This window comes from Sus scrofa, chromosome 7 (assembly GCF_000003025.6).
Source record: "Sus scrofa isolate TJ Tabasco breed Duroc chromosome 7, Sscrofa11.1, whole genome shotgun sequence".
Classification (NCBI taxonomy): Eukaryota; Metazoa; Chordata; class Mammalia; order Artiodactyla; family Suidae; genus Sus; species Sus scrofa.
The window spans coordinates 39,117,911-39,125,048 of NC_010449.5; positions in this window are offsets into that span (position 1 = coordinate 39,117,911).

The window sequence follows — 7,138 nt, forward strand, 5'->3', positions numbered from 1 at the left end:
TAACCACTGAGCCACGATGGGAACTCCCCTAGAATTTTTTTTTAAAGCAGTCATTCCTTTTACTTTTATCCCCAAAATTTTGAAAATGTCAAATCCTTAAAAGGTTGAAAAATTAGTATAATTGCCACAAACTCATTTAGATGCATTAATTGGTCATTTCTTGCAGATATCATGACACTTCATTCCCTAAGTACATCAACATCATACTTTTTAAAAATATAAAAATATAAATAAAGAGAATGGGTAAGACTAAAATTTTTATATATTACAAAAGGAAAAATACATATACATGGACTGTCTCTCTGCAAGTAGTTACCTACCAAAAAGCAATTTAATTAATTACCAAGGGGAGGCTATGAGACAGCAGATCTGCAGCAAACACAGTTCAAATAAATAGAGAACCACGTAAGCAATTGTTTTTTTAGGGCCGCACCTGAGGCACATGGAAGTTCCCAGGCTAGGGGTCAAATCAGAACTATAGCCACTAGCCCACACCACAGACACAGCAATGCCAGATCCGAACTGTAGCTGCGACCTACACCACAGCTCACAGCAACGCCAGATCTTTAACCCACTGAGCGAGGCCAGGGATTGAACCTGTGTCTTCATGGATACTAGTCAGATTTTTTTCCGCTGAGGCTGAGCCATGATGGGAACTCCATGTAAGTAATTCTTTTGTTTTTTTTTTCTATTTTTTTTTTTCATGTAAGTAATTCTTAATTGTTTGTCTCTTGTGGGGACCTGGCCTGGAGAAACAAAATCCACTTTCTTTTTGGTATTTTTGTATTTTTAGGGCCGCACCTGAAGCATATGGATGTTTCCGGGCTAGGGGTCTAATGGGAGCCGCAGCCACTGGCCTACGCCACAGCTCACAGCAACGCCAGATCCTTAAACTACTGAGCAAGGCCAGGGATTGAACCCAAAACCTCCTGGTTCCTAGTCGGATTCGTTTCCAAAATCCACATTTCAAGCAAGGGTTTCACTCTTCACTAGCAAAACTTTATTTATTTATTTATTTATTATTGTTAATTTTTTTTATGGCCACACCTGTGGCATATGGAAGTTCTCAGGAAGGGACTGAATCCAAACCATACGTGCAGCAACATCAGATCCTTTAACCCACTGTGCTGGGCTGGGGATCGAACCCTCGCCTCCGCAGCAATCTGAGCCACTGCAATCAGATTCTTAACCCGCAGCACCACAACGGGAACTCCCTGGCAAACTTTTAATCAGGTTGGCAGCAAACCAATGAGTTAATGCAACTGGTTAAGGACAATGCCAGTGAGGTACGTGAACAAAGGAAAGCACTGCTCCCCTCCCATGTGTGCCAGCTAGGAAGGGCACTGGGTCAGCCCGTGGGGACGGAGCAGCACCACCCACTCCTGGCCCAGGAAACTGTCAGAGCCCAGACACAGCATCCCTTGAAAAGGCCAGCACTGGGAGACACGGTCTTTCTCTGTGTCCAGCCCTCGGCAGATGGTGCCAATCAACAGGGAGCCCGGAGTGGGGAATGGGGAGCAGGGAGGATGGCTCTGATCCCACAACACATCACCAGTCTCGACTGACCAAGAGTTGCCTCTATTTCTCATGTGAACACTTGGACTAAAATCAACTGCCAATCACAGTTCCATAATATCCAAGGATATCAATTATTCAAAGGCTCTTATGAAATTCTCAAAATGAGTTTAAATTCACTTTAATTTAAAAAAAGAAAAAGCTTGTGGTATGTCTTACAAGCTAGCTTGTCATAATATCAAGCAAGTGACAACAGGTTATCACTGAACCTGGCTGGAAACCATTGGCTTTAAAAAATCATAAAGAAACTGGCTTGATGCTGAAAATTGAGAAGGAAACTCATTTTCACTTTGAGCCTAGGAAGCCCAACTGATTCAGAAAATTAATAATGTTTAGCAAAACACGTCAGCAAGTGTCCAAAAGACTGAGAGGAACTGACCTGCGATCCATCCATCCTCCAGATGGGGAAGGATAAAACGAAATCCTGAAACTTTTTGTTAAAGATTGAATTACAAAATTAGGGGAGGGAAAGAAATGCAGCTGCTGGGATAGATTTGAATTTCACTTAAGCATTTGATTCCAATATCAGGCAATTTTCGTCAAGAACAAGAATTCTCAGCAGCTGAGAAGGAACAAGAGCGAACATGAGACGAGGCCAAGGCAATGGGAGGATGGAGCAGGGAAGCTACGGAGGCTGTGCCCAGGCAGGGCTGTGCCCAGGCGAGGCGGGGCCAGGCGAGGCAGGGCCCAGGGTGAGGAGGGAACCCAGATGAGGTGGGGGCCCAGGCGTGGCAGGGATCCACCTCCTTGTTCTGATTGGGTGGAGGCAGGCCCTCTGTCCAAAGGGCCCCCTCGCTCTTTGGACAGAAGCAAAGCTGGGCTTGAGGTCTTCAGGGCCTGCCATCCAGGCAGTGAGATGGCCTCACCACCCCGATGGAGATGGTTGATTTCTGGCTATTTTTCCAGGAACGGTGATGCTGACAGGCTGAGCCCTGCACATTCTTTGGCCAGGTCCTCATCTACAGCCAAGGGCACACACTTCAAGGTGGCTGGAGCGAGGGCACAGTCAGAGCTGTGCCTGGCTCACCCATCAGTGGAGTCACAAGTCCCCACACAGCCAGCTCCCCAGCTCACCCAGAGGCACACAGCTGGTTAACAGCACAGGCCCAACTGGAAGCCAGGTCTCCCAGCCACAGCCCCGATGGATGGCTGTCCACGCTTCTCCAGCAGTTGGGCTGCAGAAGTCAACCCATGGGTGGAGCTGGATACTGCAGCAGACACTTGGACGAGGTCTCTGAGCCTAGAGAGATGAGGCTCTTTGACGTGTCAGGGGCAGCTTCTTAAGGGCACAGAAGGGAAAAAAACAAAAGCAAGTTTATACTCATCAGGAAACATAATCTGTGATTATAAATATTTCATGAGCAAAGAAAGCGGTACTGGCTGAAAGACTGGGGTGGGGAGGATGGACAGCAAATTAGGTTCCAGTTTGCAAAGTGATAGGGCAGCTGGGGAAGCAGCAGAGCTGAGGCTATTCTGGGCTGTGCTGCCAGGGCCTGCGTCACAGTCGGGGAGCGGGCTCTGGCCCCTGGAAACCACAGCCTCCCCGTGGTCAGCACAGGACACCTTGGGAGCAATGTTAAAGCCCATGGAGGACCCGAGGGGGGACAATGAGGACAGTCATTTGAATGACTGGGGCCAACCTCAACAGCAGGGCAGCGGGAGAGCGGCTGGAGCGAGGCAGCCCGGGCCCTGCACACCCGTGAAAGGATGGACGAGTGTCCTACTGACTAAGGGCAGGGGAAGAAGTGAGCCTGACTTCCAGAAAGCAAGTGCCCTTCAAAGCTAGAGGGCAGCTTTGGTCAAGCTGCCCCGGTCAGAGCAAAGACCATGCTCTGGGCAGGTGGTGCCAGGCTGAGAATGACAATCCTGCCCTTCCTTTCCCTCAGGCCAGGGGTCTCTTTCTCCTGCCACCTTGGGGAAGCAGCCCAGAAAGCAGAGCCTGCAGCTGGAGAGACTCCCCACTGGCAGGGCGGCCCGGTGCGGTGTGGGCAAGTCCTCCTCCGTGGCCAGGTTCAGCAGAGCAGGTCGGCTAGAGTCTGCAGCCCTTCCAGAGGGCTGCCAGCCCCTAAAGTCCCCGGAGGTACCTGAATCAGGCTTAGTCAGAGTGAGCCCTGGGGAGTGGTGCACGCCTCGGCCGGGAAGATGGAAAACGAAGAGGCTTGGCTTCCCAGCAGTCAAAGTGGAGCTGGGGAGGCTCCAAGCAAACCCACTGAATTCAGGAAAACCGGATTGTTATCCTCTAGACTCACAGCTAATCGGCTCAAGATGGCAAGGATGTGGCAACCACAAAAATAAGACCCCAGGATGTTGTGGTAAGACCCCCGAGCTGACGTCAAGGGGTCTGGCTTTGAGACCAGCTTGACCACCTACTAGACACAGGGCAGAAATCACATTACCTCTGAAATTCAGTGTCATCGTGTAAAACACAGGACCAGGGGCCGCCAAACCTATGGACTCTGAGGAACACCAAGAACGCACGTATACATAAATGCTTTCACAACAGGTCCGAAGTGCTATTCCAACTTAAGAGGGTCTGTACATCCACCTGCCTCCTTGACACCTCCTGCACATCTCAAAGGTGTCTCCATTCAGATGCCTGGCTGCTCTTCCTCCCTTAGGACACCAGACCAACCACCCAAGCATGGAAGCCAGAAACCTGGGGCCCTTCCCCTTCATCCTAACACATGACCAAACCCAGTCAACTGCACTGTTGAAGGCCTTTGCTCCCCTGCTTCACCACCACCCTAGGCCAACAGGTCTTTTTTGGGGGCATGTGGAACTTCCTGGGCCAGGGATTGAAGCCAAACCACATTAGTGACAACACTGGACCCTTAACCTGATGAGCCACTAGGGGACTCCCCAACAGGTCATCCTGCAAAGCCTACCCTCATCCACTCTAGATTCCCTCAGCCCCTCTCAATCAATCTAACAGTATCCCGACCCTACTTGCTAACTACCCTACAACAGGGCCCTGGTGCCCTTCAGGTTAAGGAAACCTTCCCGGCGGTTTCGAGGCTCTGCATGGCTGGCCCCCTGCTCCTCTACCAGCCCATCCCACACCATGCTCCCTCCTGCCACCCTGCTCCAGCTACACTGGCTTTTTCTCTGAGTCCTTGGGACTCACCCTATTCCCTTCTGCCACAGGGTTTTTGCACATGCTCTTCCCTCTTCCTGGAACATTCTATCCTTGTCTCTCACCAGCTAATGCCTGTCCATTTATTTTTCACTAAGGTATTAAGTACACACAGTGCACTAAAGTATACAGCTCAATAATTACATGTGACTCACACTCAGATCTAGATTTAAAACATTTCCAACACCCAGAAGGTTCCCTCGTGCCCTAAGTGGTCTATACTCCTCCCCACCGCAGGTAACCGCTATCCAGACTTCTAACACAAAGCCTATTCGTTCTTCACAAGGCAGCTGATGCAACCTCTTCTCAGAGAAGCTGCCTCCAGTCCCACAGAAAAAGTCTACACCTCCATCCCAGGCACTTCTTACACCTGGGGATCTGCATGTGCTGGAGTAGGTAGGTGATCTGTGTGGACCTGCCCAGGAGAGCAAGGATGCGTGTGTCGTCCCCCCCACCCCCACCCACCTCCGCTGGCGCCTGCAGAGCAAGGATGACAGAAAACAGCTGGTGCCGATCACATTCCTATCACTGGGCATTCATAGGCACTAACTCCTTTAATCCTCACATCAATCCTATCAATCATGGACCAGGAGTTCCCGTCGTGGCTCAGTGGTTAACGAATCCGACTAGGAATCATGAGGTTGCGGGTTCGATCCCTGGCCTCGCTCAGTGAGTTAAGGATCCAGCGATGCCGTGAGCTGTGGTGTAAGTTGCAGACTCGGCTTGGATCCCTTGTTGCTGTGGCTCTGGCGTAGGCCGGCGGCTACAGCTCCAATTAGACCCCTAGCCTGGGAACCTCCATATGCCACGGGACATGGCCCTAAAAAAGACCAAAAAAAAAAAAAGCACGGACCATTATCAAATCTCCACTTCACAGGTGAGGAAACAGAGGGACTGAGAGGTAAAACAACCAGCCTGAAGGCAGAAGGGTAAGTGGCAGAGTCAGGATTGGAACCCAGGCAGCCTGGCTTACAGAGGTGTGTTCTTAATTATCAGGCTACTCTGCCTCTCAGAGGCCCTGGAATATTTAATAAGCACTCAAGGGGAGGGAGTGGAATGGACTGGGAGTTTGGGGTTAGTAGATTCAAACTATTCCATTTAGAATGGATAAACAATGAGGTCCTGCTATATAGCACAGGGAACTCTATCCAATCACTTGTGACAGAACATGATGGAAGATGATATGAGAAAAAGAATGTATGTATCTATGTATGACTGGCTCACTTTGCTGTATAGCAGAAATTGACAGAACACTGTAAATCAACTATTCTTTAAGTTTTTTGTTTTTTGTTTTTTTAGGGCCATGCCCACGGCACATGGAGGTTCCCAGGGTAGGGGTCGAATCAGAGCTACAGCTGCCGGCCTACACCACAGCCACAGCAACTCGAGATCCGAGACACGTCTATGACCTGCACCACAGCTCACAGCACCGCCAGATCCTTAACCCACTGAGCAAGGCCAGGAATTGAACCCACAACCTCATGGTTCCTAGTCAAAATTGTTTCCCCTGAGTCACGATGGGAACTCCTATACTTTAATTTTCAAAAATAAAAAAAAAAAAAGTGCTCAAGATACTCTGAATGAATAAGTAAGCGACTTTAGAAATGAGTTGATGAGGAAGTTCCCGTCGTGGCGCAGTGGTTAACGAATCCAACTAGGAACCATGAGGTTGCGGGTTCGGTCCCTGGCCTTGCTCAGTGGGTTAACGATCCGGTGTTGCCGTGAACTGTGGTATAGGTTGCAGACGTGGCTCGGATCCCGCGTTGCTGTGGCTCTGGCGTAGGCCGGTGGCTACAGCTCCAATTCGACCCCTAGCCTGGGAACCTCCATATGCCGCGGGAGCGGCCCAAGAAATAGCAAAAAAAAAAAAAAGAAAAGAAATGAGTTGATGAGATTCCCTTTAGAGGAACTAAGGGAGCCCTCCCCCAAACCTCCCCAAAGAGGCCAACAAATAAATGGAAGGGAAACGCTGGATCCCCTGCTCAGGCCCACAATTAGTTTCCCTGCAAACACCAGGGCTGCTGCACTTCCCCAGCAGTCGAGGCAGGGTGTCTGCTGCAGGCACAGAGGAGCAGTAGGTGCCTAGCAGAGGGCGCTCCACTGTGGAGGAAGGATCCCTGCATGGGTTCTCAGAGCCTGCAGGCTGTGCTCCCCTGGAGGAAACGGTGCCCACGCAGCAACCCATCTGACGCCTGCAGCCCTCTGACACAAAGAGACGACACTTGGAAGGCAAATAAGCAAGCAGTTTGCCCGGTTAGAAAGTGAGATTCCACTGTACCTTTATAAATGGGCATTGGACTTGCACCTCAGCTATCCAGAGCCTGACAGCCGTGGGTGAGTTCACAGGCTGCTGTAGGCAAAGATCACCATCCCGTGCGGCATCTCTTAACTGCGTCAGCAGCACTTACCCCACACCCACACCCAGGAAGC